Source organism: Somniosus microcephalus, chromosome 1, assembly GCF_052327205.1.
Source record: "Somniosus microcephalus isolate GS21.2 chromosome 1, FLI_Smic_1.0, whole genome shotgun sequence".
Taxonomy (NCBI): domain Eukaryota; kingdom Metazoa; phylum Chordata; class Chondrichthyes; order Squaliformes; family Somniosidae; genus Somniosus; species Somniosus microcephalus.
This window is the reverse complement of record NC_140987.1, coordinates 49539468-49551734: the sequence shown is the minus strand read 5'-3', so window position 1 is coordinate 49551734 and position 12267 is coordinate 49539468. Positions and strand designations below refer to the sequence as shown.

General features: G+C 45.7%; 1 protein-coding gene across 1 annotated transcript in view; it reads left to right on the top strand.

Annotated features, from left to right (window-relative positions):
* Positions 1-12267, top strand: part of dctd (dCMP deaminase) — a 76112-nt gene that overhangs the window by 43371 nt on the left and 20474 nt on the right. The gene's annotated exons all lie outside the window — the stretch shown is intronic.

Below are 12267 nucleotides of genomic sequence, written 5' to 3'. Positions count from 1 at the left end.
AAATTATCATCTGAAAGAGATTCCATTGGTAGATGTCCCATCTTCAGCTCCATTAAGGGTGTTGGTAAACCCGACAAGATGCGGTCACTTCCCCCCACCACCCCCCCCACCCCCCAATTATCTTCCCGCTCCTCCTGGAGGTACTGACTGGTGCTGGGGTAGCCCTCCCTTTGGCAGCTCACCCAAGTGGCCGTTCTCAACATGTGAGCCTTGACTTATGATCGCTGACAGGTTATTAAACTGTGATGGGCAGCAACAGTTGAACCTAATCCCGTACTCGCAGCACACACACTTTTCAGCACATGGTCACCAGATAGTGGGGAGTGGAAACCCTTGGCTGCTCCATTTTTTTTTAAACTCCCCTCTGGTCCAAGGGCACCATGGTTAATTATATTGCCCCGAATGTCAGCCTGGCTGAGGTCAGCTAACTTGTTTGCAGTCTAGGCATCAAAGGAGTAGCCTTCCTGATTTGAAATGACTCTGCACCTTGCCAGGTGGTGCATTTGACCATTGAACCATTTGAGAACTAAGCCGTGGCATTAAAAAGTCGTCGTCGTCGTCTTCTTCTCAGGCAGTCCCTCGGAGCCGAGGATGACTTGCTTCCACATTAAAAACGAGTTTGCAGGTGACTGATGAGTCCAATGCGGGACCTACAGTCTCTGTCACAGGTGGGGCAGACAGTGGTTGAAGGGGCGGGTGGGTGGGGTGCTTGGGTTGACGTGCACTCCTTGCGCTGCCTGCGCTTGGCATCCGCTTGCTCCCGGCGAAGAGACTCGAGGTATTCGGCGTCTTCCCGGATGCGTCTCCTCCACTTTGTGCGGTCTTGGGCCAGGGATTCCCAGGTGTCGGTGGGGATGTTGCACTTTTTCAAGGAGGCTTTGAGGGTGTCCTTGAAGCGTTTCCTCTGCCCACCTGGGGCTCTCTTGCCGTGCCGGAGCTCCGAGTAGAGCGCTTGTTTTGGGAGTCTCGTATCGGGCATGCGGACGATGTGACCTGTCCATCGGAGCTGATTGAGCATGGTCAAAGCTTCGATGCTGGGGATGTTGGCCTGAGCAAGAACACTGCCAATGGATTTGCAGGATCTTGCGGAGGCAGCGTTGGTGGTACCTCTCCAGTGCTTTGGGGTGCCTGCTGTACATGGTCCATGTCTCTGAGGGATACAGCAGGGCGGGTATTACTACTACTGTGAGCTTAGTGCCGGGTTTGAAGTCCTGGTCGTCAAACACTCTCTTCCTCAGGCGACCGAAGGCTGCACTGGCACACTGAAGGCGGTGTTGGACTTCGTCATCGACGTCTGCCCTTGTTGACAGTAGGCTTCCGAGGTATGAAAAGTGGTCCAAGTTGTCCAAGGCCTTGTCGTGGATTTTGATAATCGGCGGGGGGGGGGGGGCAGTACTGTGTAGCGGGGGCAGGTTGGTAGAGGACCTTTGTCTTACGGATGTTTAGTGTAAGGCCCATGCTCTCGTACGCTTTCGTGAAGGTGTTGACGATGGTTTGGAGTTCGACTTCCAAGTGTGCGCAGACACAAGCGTCGTCTGCATACTGTAACTCGATGACAGAGGCTGGGACGACCTTGGATCTGGACTGGAGGCGACGGAGGTTGAACAGGTTTTCTTTTTGTTCTGTAAATTAGCTCCACTCCAGCAGGGAGCTTACTGAGGGTGAGATGGAGCATTGCAGCAAGGAAGATCGAGAAGAGCATTGGTGCGATGACACAGCCTTGCTTGACCCCGGTCCATATGTGAATTGGGAACCATTTGAGAACTAAGCCATGGCATTAAAAAGTGCAATCTGTGTGTCTGACTTTCCCCAATTTTTCACTCACTGAAAGAATTCACTGGTAAATTCTGGCCTCCTGCACTCTGAGGGAATGCAGGATGAGGAATCGGCACCCCGGCCTTGCAGCCTTCTCTCCATTCCGTGCTCCCTTCAAGCACTGCTGTCCACTGGGAGTGTGGAATCAGTGAATCTGATGGGTGTGCTGTAGTTCAGAAGCTAATTTATTGCGGAATGTCTTCCTGTGTAATTGTGTTAAAGTTTGAAGAATTCTTGACATTTACAGTAAGTAGACTGTCGTGAATAGATGTTAGATAGGGATTTGCAGAGGTAATGATTGAGGTTATTAATCTGCTGCTACATTCACATTGTTCAGCTATATGTCCAAGTGTCTCAGAGCAATTTACATCTAATAAACAGGCTTCCATAAAAGTGAATGGATAATATCTTTTGCTTAAATGTTGTAGACTCTCGCGATAACTTATCTGGTAAAGGAAATACCTAGCTGAGCCGTAAAACAATGATGCTCTATCCCCAGTCTGTGCTGTCTGAGTTAGTAGATCTCTGCGGGGGTGGTGGCTGGGACTCTTGAATTGACCTCTGCCCCTGAGTTAGGGAGAGGACTATTGGTAGGGTTACGAAGGGGTGGAAAGGTTCTGGTAAATTTCCAGAAATTTTCCACGGGAAGTTTAGCTTGGGAATTTTGTCCAAAAAAGCACATGCTAGCATAATATTGTTTTTTTTTGTATTTCTTTCATTTTTTTTCACAGGTCCTCTCTTAAAATTACTAACAGAGAAGGGCCTAGAAATTGGGTTGGGGCGCCAAAGTGGCGCAAAAGTCGCCTGAGCGCAGGATTTAGCGCAGCGATCGGAGTAATTCCGATCGCCAGAAATTCAGTTTCAGTGACGCTCGAGGGACACAGGGCGAGGCTCAAGGCGCTCCACGTCCCTCTTAGGGCGCTGAAACTGATTATCGCAGCGCAACGTGCCGCAGCGCCACACGCTGCGGCACGGCACGCTGCGGTACTGCAGGCCTTCCTCCCACTGTTAAGGGGGAGGTGCCTGCAACAGCGCGATCCCCGATCGCGAGTGCCGGCAAATGAGCCCGGCACCAAGGAGAAGTGCCGGGCTCTCGGGATACAGCCGGCAATGCCGCGAGGGGGGGGGGGTTAGGAGGCCGGGGACGGAGGTGCTGGCAGGCGGCCGCCGAAAAAGCATCTGCCCCGCACCTCCACCTTAACTTGCGCCGCTGCCGGCACAGTAAGGCCCTGTGAACCGGGCGCGGGTAGCGAGCGGCACAACTGCGGCATTCGCTACCAAATATCGCGAACGGGGCACGAATGGGGCGCTGCGCACACCGATGACGTCATCGGTGACGGTGCAGCGCAAAAGCCTAACGCCACCATTAGCGCCCCTATTGAATATCGCGGGAGACGCAGCCAGTGGCGCTACAGCCACTGACTGCCTCTTTAGGCGCTAACAGGTGGCGCTACTCACCCAATTTCTCCCCCATAGAATCTTAATTATTAAGGAATTTCTTAATCAATATATGTTCATCTTCTTACTTGGCTTGTTTTAATAATTACAAGTTTTGTGTGTGACTGTGAACAAATGTGTCCTAATTGGTTGGATGAGTGGATGAGCGATTAGCTCCCTCTATTGGTGATGTTGCGTCGTGCGTGCACAGGTCATGCTTCCATCACATGGAGCATCAGGAAAAATTTACTCACCCTGTTGCAATCGTGCTGATCGACTGCAGTTCGACACAGAGACGAATGCCCTTTATTTCTCTGCATAGAACAATGCCACGTTTACCGTCGGATGTGTGGAAGCATTTTACCCCAGGTATTAAAGCTGGAAAGACTGTGTACATGTGCAAACACTGTACAAAGCCATATGTAAAGAATGCCACAAAGATGCAGCAGCATTTATCCAAATGCAACAACTTCACTCAAAGCTCACAGCAGTCAGCCCAGAGTTCCTCTGCTTCCATTCAAGAAGATGGTTCACATTCAGCATCAGGCTCCTTATCATCAGCAACTCCTGGCCCACTTGGAAGGTTCTTTGATACAATGGATAACTACAGCCAGAAGAATGCAGATGAGTGCCTTGCTCGAGCTGTATAGGCGACAAGCTCACCCCTCATGCTCACAGCCAATGTGTACTGGAAGAGAATTTTCAATGTTATTCGCCCTGCATACTGTCCTCCCACCAGACATGCTTTGTCTACTTATTTGCTGGAGGCTGAGTATAACAAGAGTCCAAGGAAAGCTCAAAGAAACAATAGAGATGGCAGACTGTGTTGCAGTTATCTCAGATGGGTGGTCAAATGTACGAGGGGAGGGCATCATAAACTACATCGTCTCCACTCTCCCAGTGTTCTTCAAGAGCACAGACACGAAGAATAGACACACAGGCACATACATTGCTGATGAGCTGAAAGCGGTCATCAACGATCTTGGATCACAAAAGGTCTTTGCAGTAGTTACTGACAATGCTGCGAATATGAAGGCTGCTTGGGCTCAAGTGGAGAAGGCCTACCCTCATATTACGTCTATTGGATGCGCAGCTCATGGGCTCAACCTGCTCCTCAAGGACATCATGGGTTTGAGAACCATGGAAACAATGTACAAGAGAGCCAAGCAAGTTGTTAAGTATGTCAGGGGAAAACAGGTAGTTGCAGCAACCTACAACTCCAAGCAAATGACAAAGAACAAGAACACCACACTGAAGCTACCCAGCAACACTAGATGGGGTGGTGTTGTCATAATGTACAACAGCCTTCTGGAGGGTAAGGAGTCGCTGCAAGAAATGGCAATATCCCAGTCTGGGGATATGGAAGCCACCATCAAGAAAATACTGCTGGATGATGTGTTTTGGGAGGTGGTGGTCAGCAGCCTTAAACTACTCTCACCAGTAGCATCTGCAATTGCTCAGGTTGAAGGAGATGATGCTGTCTTGTCAGATGTTCTCAGGCTTTTTGCTGATTTAAAAGAACAAATCAGCATTGCCCTACTCACATCCCTGCTGCTCAAAGCAGAGGAGAAGGCAATTGTTCAATTCATACAGACGCATCAAGAATTTTGAGTCGAGCCGATTCATGCTGCAGCATACATGATGGACCCAAAGCATGTTGGGAGACCAATACTTTCTGGAGAACAGATCAACAGCGCTTACAGTGTGATTTCTACCCTCTCACACCACCTCAATCTGGACGTGGGCAAAGTTCTGGGAAGTCTGGCAAAGTTCTCTACCAAGCAAGATCTTTGGAATGGGGACGGGATATGGGAATCATGCAAGCATATCAGTGCACATACCTGGTGGAAGGGACTTTGTGCATCTGAGGCCCTGTCACCCATTGCATCGGTGATACTCCAAACCCCACCTTCATCAGCGGCCTCTGAACGAAACTGGTCAGTTTTTGGGAATACGCATACAAAGGTGCGCAACAAGCTGACTAACAAGAGAGTGGAGAAACTGGTGGCTATCCGGGCGAACCTACAACTTATTGAGCCAGATACAGAAGTGTCCACCGCACAGCTAGACAGTGACACAGAGGAGGAAATGGACACATCAGAGTCAGAGAATCAGGAGGAGCAATGATGAGTAGAGTAGAGACTCATGAGTAGAAGACTCAAAGGGACAAAATAAGGACAAATTACAGGCTAAATAAGCTGACGCTCTTTTTATTTTATTTTAGATGGGTCTTTTTTGTGGGGGTTCAATAAAGTTCAAAATTATAACCTAAATAAAGTTTTGAAAGCCTGTTTTTTATTTGTATGGAACAGTATGTCAGTGGCCCAGAAATTAGGGTCTCCACGGTTGAGTACGCGCAGTGTACTCGCCCGTAGGCCCAACGAAAGTGCCGGTTTCGTGCATGCACTGCGCATGTGCGGGAAACCGGAACTTCCGTTCCCTTAAAGGAAGGGGTTCACAGGTCGAATGCGTGCACCGGGAAGGCAGCGCATACGCCTGGAACTTGCGTTTTTTTTGCAGGTTTCTCCGGGAGGGTAAGTCTCCAGGAGTTACACTTTTAAAAAGCAGTCGCAAGGCCTGCTTTTAACAAGGTAAGTGGTGAATTAAGTAAAATTAAAACATTTTTTCCACAGGTTTATTATTTTTAAATACTTTAAAGAAAGGTAAGTTTATTTTTAGCCCCGTTAGAGACTGTAATTAATTTTTTCAAAAATTTAAATTATTGTTTAAAATAGTTATTTTATGTAATTTATAGTTATTTTAAAAATGTGTTTTTTTTAACTTATTTGAAGTTTTAGTTATTTTTTGGGGCTGATTTTGTACTTATAGTTTTGACAGCTCTTCCTGTCAAATTTATGAATGGGCATTCCCTGCTACCATTGGCTCTCCATGGCCCACGTGATCCCAGGGGATGCTTCGAACTAACTGCGCCCCTGGGATATGCAAGCACTGCACGCCAGCAGTTGGAGGAGGCCCAGGATCGGAATCCCACGCGGGCCCACAGCACAACGGCCGGCATGCTAGGTAAGTGCAGGTCGGGGACTTGCACCCGCGGGAAGCCTCCAACCCGAATTTCCGGGCCACTGTAAGGGTCAGAGACAAAAAAAACATCAGTGTGCAAAAAAACTCAAAATTCCCAAAAATTCCCATGGAAAGTTTCCTCTTTTAAAAATTCCCAGAATTTTGCAACCCTAACTATTGGTCAGGATTACCTTGCCCGATTTTGCTATGCAATTACTCCTGCTGATAGTGCGCATGTGGACTCTGGGTTAAGACAGGATTAGGTTCCGCAATAATAATACCTGCAGTTGAATAGTCCACTGACATTTACTGTCCTGGCTCAAGTACTAATGATGACCTCTTGAACAAGGTACATGGGGGTGTATGCTGCCTGTAGAGCTATATCCCAACAAGGAATCAAAAGGAGGGCGGGCCAATGTTAAGGGTTTTCTGATCTTTGTCAGGAAAAGGGAGAGCTATCATAATACTTTGATATCAGATACTGAGTGGAATAGAAACAGTTAATCCAGAATACTATTTCAAATTAAATCACAACTGCAAGACACTGAGACACAGGTACAAAGTAATGAGGCAAGTTCAGGGCTGATGTCAGAAATCACTTCTTCACATCAATACCTGGAATGCTGCTTTGGCTGATGTAGTTACATAGGGCAGGATTTTCATTGGACCGTGGAGGCACGCCCCCAACCCGCCTCCATGCCAGTTTCAAAGGAGGCGGGTACCCGCCCACACTGGGACCCGCCTCCCCGAGGCGGGAAGGGGATTCGTGCTAATTAACTACCTGTTAACAGGTAGTTAACAGGCAGTTTTTAGCCTAATCCCTATTTTCATTCTTGAAGTGTGGGATCTCGACGGCTCCAAACCACGCCAAGTTAGAGGAGGCGGACCGTCGGGATGAAGGGCTTGGCGGGGTCGAGATGTCCGGTATTCAGGTGAGTGATGGGTGCATGAGTGCAAAGGTAAGTATGTTTGGTGTGTGTAAAGTGTTTAAATAAGTTTTGCATACCTTTACTTACCTTTACAGCCTTCCTTCCTTCAGGTCTCGGGAGTCCCTCATCTCACCGGCACAGAAAGCAGAATGGCCGTGAGCTGTCAAAAGTTGCGGCATTCAGCTTTCTGTTCCGGGGAGATCTCTAAATCATCCTGAGAGGAAGGCATTAACTTAGAGTACAGATTGTCAGTGTTTGACAGCTTCAAAGAGCTGTCAAACGCTGATATTTCATCTGTCAAAAGGTCTTGACAGATGAAATTTCAGTCTGTTACGTCACCTGTTGCCGGGTGGCCCTTAATTGGCCTGCTGAGCCCGCTGGGCGGGCTCAACAAGGTCAATCAAGTGAAAATCGCGTGGGTTGGCCACAACTCGATGGAGGCGGGACTACAACCCCGAAAGTTGTAGTCCCGCCTCCTACCCGACTCCTCAATGAAAATCCAGCCCATAGAGTCTACAGCACAGAAAGAGGCCACTCGGCCCATCTGGCCTATGCTGCCATTTATGCTTCACATGAGCCTTCTCTCAACTCTCTTCATCCAGCCCAATCAGCATATCCTTCTATTCCTTTTTCCCTCGTGCTTATCAAGCTTCCCTTTAAATCCATCTATGCTATTCGCCTCAACTAATCCTTGTGGTAGCGTGTCCCACATTCTTACCACTCTTTGAGTAAAGACGTTTCTCCTGAATTCCCTATTGGATTGATTAGTGACTACCTTATATTTATGGCCTCTAGTTTTGGACTCTCCCACCCCCACCAAGTGGATTGGCGGATAGCTAATGTAATACCGATATTTAAGAAGGAGGATAGAACATGTCCAGCGAATTCTAGACCTGTCAGCTTAACATCGGTGGTAGGAAAAATAATGGAATCCCTACTAAAGGAGAAAATAGAAGAACATCTAGAAACCAAAAATATAATAATGAATAGCCAACATGGATTTCAAAAGGGAAAGTCTTGCTTGACCAACCTTATTGAATTTTTTGAAGAGGTGACGGAGAGAGTAGACAATGATAATGAAGTAGATGTAATCTATCTGGATTTTCAAAAGGCCTTCGATAAGCTACCCCATAATAAACTGATGAACAAGGTCAGAGAATACGGAGTCGGGGCAAGTAGCAGAATGGATTGCTGGCTGGCTTCGGGACAGAAAGCAGAGAGTGGGAGTAAAGGGTAGCTATTCACAGTGGCAGAAGGTGGGTAGTGGTCCACAAGGATCAGTGCTGGGACCACTGCTGTTTACAATTTACATTAACGATTTAGACTTCGGTATCAAAAACATAATTTCTAAATTTGTGGATGATGCCACATTGGGGGGGGATAGTCAATACTGAGGAGGACTGCAACAAATTACAGGAGGACATAATAAACTTGCAGAATGGGCATATCATTGGCAAATGAAGTTCAACACATAAATGTGAGGTATTACATTTTGGTAGGAAGAATAGGGAGGTCACTTATCACTTGGAGGGTGCGAGTCTAGGTAGGGTAGAGGAGCAAAGGGATCTCTGAGTACAAATACACAAATCACTAAAAGTTGCGACACAGGTTAGCGAGGCCATAAAAAAAGCAAACCAAGCACTAGGGTTTATTTCTAGAGGTATAGAATTGTAAAGGAGGGAAGCTATGCTAAACCTGTATCGAACCTTGGTTAGACCACACGTAGAGTACTGAGTGCAGACCTGGTCGCCATATTATAAAAAGGATATAGAGGCACTGGAGAGGGTGCAGAGAAGATTTACAAGGATGATACCAGAAATGCGAGGGTATACATATCAGGAAAGGATGAACAGGCTGGGTCTCTTTTCTCTTGAAAAAAGGCGGAGGGGTGGCCTAATAGTGGTCTTTAAAATTATGAAACATTTTGATAGAGTGAATACAGAGAGAATGTTTCCACTTGTGGGGAAGAGCACAACTAGAGGCCATCAATATAAGATAGTCACCAAGAAATCCAATAGGGAACTCAGAAGAAACTTCTGAGAGTGGTGAGAATGTGGAACTCGCTACCACAGGGAGTGGTTGAAGTGAATAGTATAGATGCATTTAAAGGGAGGCTGGACAAGCCTATGAGAGAAAAGGGAATAGAGGGTTATGCTGATAGATTTCCCACATTAAAGCAGTGACTCCACTTCAGAAGTACTTCATTGACTGTAAAGCACTTTGAGACGTCCGGTGGTCGTGAAAGGCACTATAAAAATGCAAGTCTTTCTTTAGATGAGGAAAGACGGGAGGAGGCTCGTGTGGAGCATAAACGCCAGCATAGACTGGTTGGGCCGAATGGCCTGTTTCTGCTGTTTCTTTGCCGTATATCCTATGTAATCCTGTGTAAGTGGAAACATTTTCTCTACGTCTACCCGATCAAACCCTTTAATAATCTTAAAGACCTCTTAATAGATCACCCCTCAGCCTTCTCTTTTCTAGAGCAAAGAGCCCCAGCCTGTTCTGCCTATCCCAATAAGTATACCCTCTCAGTTCTGCTATCATCCTTGTGAATCTTTTTGCACCTTCTTCAGTGTCTCTATCCTCCTTTATAATATAGAGACTAGAACTGCGCAGAGTACAAGTGTGGTCTAACCAAGGTTCTATACTAGTTTAATATAACTTCTCTGCTTTTCAATTCTACCCCTCTAGAAATGAACCCAAGCACTTGGTTTGCTATTTTTATGGCCTTATTAAGCTGCATCGCTACTTTTATTGATTTCTGTATCTGTTGAATTTATGTAATAGTGCCTCTGTTATTGCTTCCTGAACTTTTAATATGCACAGATGCAATCCAACCAGGCCAAGGGTTTTATCCTCTAAGTTTGATTTAGTTTATCAATCATTTCCTCCCATTCTATCTTATAAATGTCAATATATCATTTTTAATCTCTTCTAATATCATGTCCACCCCTGTTAGATTCCCTGGTAAATACCGAGGCAAAGTAATTATTCAGTATTTCTGCTATTTTGCTGTCATTACCTCAGAGTTATCTTGTGCATTCCTAGTGGCCTTATCCCTGATGCACTATCAATTACTCATAAAAGACTGAGAGTTAAGAGAGTAACTAAAGGCTTTTATTAGCAAAGAACAGAGCATGCCTCTCGTGGTTGACTGGGTTCCAAGAAGGCAGGGGGCTGCAGGTCAATCACCTTTATACCTGGGCCTGTGTGGGTGGAGCCAGCTGAGACATGTTGAGACATGCATAGGTACAACAGTGTGTATCAACAACAACAACAACAACAACAGTGGTTTACCACAATCCCTATCCTGATTTTTCTTTTGTTATTTATGTGTCTGTAGAATACTTTACTATTTCCTTTCATCTTCCTTGATGATTTAATTTTGTGGTTCCTCTTTGCCTTCCTAATTGTATTTTTTTACTTCTTTCCTAACTTTGTATTCCCCTTTGCCATCCTCTTTTATTGTCTGTGTAGTTAGTGTATGTCTTTTTATTTAGTCTTAAGTTTGCCCTTATTTCTTTATTCATCCATGGTATGTCATTATTGTTTAGTTTATTCTGGCTTTTAGTGGGATATATTTCTCCTCAACTCTTGATCATCTTTTAAAATATTTCCCACTGCTGTTCTATCTCTTTGTCAATTTTTTTTCCAGTTAACCTTCCCTAGTTCCCTTCTCGCCCTCAATTAGCTTTTTTCCAATCTATTTCTTTGTACAGTATATGTCTTTCTCAATCATTACTTTAATCTTTATTATATTGTGATTGCTATTGCCTAGATGTTCCCCTATGTTTGCGTCTCTTATCTGCTCTGGTTCATTTCCAATTACTAGATCCAGCAGTTATTCCTCTCTTGTTGGGCTTCTTGCATACTGGGTAAGAAAGGAGTCCTGAGCGTACTATAAAACCTCCATTCCCTTTTTCCCCTTTACCTACTCTTGCCAGTTCATTTGGGGGTAGTTGAAATCTTCTTCTGTCTTTTACTCATTTCATAGATTTGCTTACATATTTCTTCCTCCACTTCCCTTGCACTGTTAGGTGGTCTGTTGAATGCTCCTTTTAGCATGATTGATCCCTTATCTTTTATTCTCATTCCATATGGATTCTGTTTCTATGTTAATGTTAATTATGTCCCTTTTTTCTACTACCATTATGTTATCTCTAATTAGTACAGCTGCCCCACCCCTTCTTTTTCCTTCCCTTTCCTTTCTAAACACAGTATATCGTGCAATATTTAACTGTCAGTCCTGTTCTTTATGCGGCCACGTTCCAGTTATCCCTACTACACCTGGCTCCTCTCTACAAGTTACTGCCTTTAGTTTCCCGTTTTGTTTCAGATGCTGGGCACATTGCTGTACAGGCAATTTAATTCGTTTTTATGAATTTTTCCTCTCTCTTTATTTTTAACAGCCATTTTACACTTGCGTTCTATAACTATAATAATGGTTCACTGCCCGTTTGTTACCATTATTCCTTACCTTGATTTGACCTTTTACTCTCGTCACCTATTTCATTTATCTTCAGGATTATGTTATTTTCACCAGATTCCTCTCCCCGCGTCTTACTAGTTTAAAGTCTTATCCACAGCCCTATTTACCCTTTCCGCTACAACTCTGGTTCCATTCCTGTTCAGGTGGACACCATCCCAGCAGTACAGCTCCTTCCTGTCCTAGTACTGGTGCCAGTGTCCCATGAAGTGAAACCCCTCTTTCCTACACTAGCCTTTCAGCCACGCATTCACCTCCCTGATCTGTCTATTCCTATGCCTTCACGTGGCTCGGGTAGTAATCTCGAGATTACCACGCGTGACGTCCTCTCTTTTTAATTTAGTCCCTAGCTTCTGATATTCCCTTAGCAGGACCTCTTCCTTTTTCTTCCCTATGTCATTGGTCCCGACATGGACCACGACAACTGGATCTTCCCCGTCCCTTTGCAAGTTCCTCACCAGTTGCGCCAAGATATCCATTACCCTTGCACCAGGTAGGCGACACACTCTCCTGGACTCTCTGTCGCGACTGCAGAGGACGCTATCTATCTCCCGAATAATCAAATCCCCTATGACTACA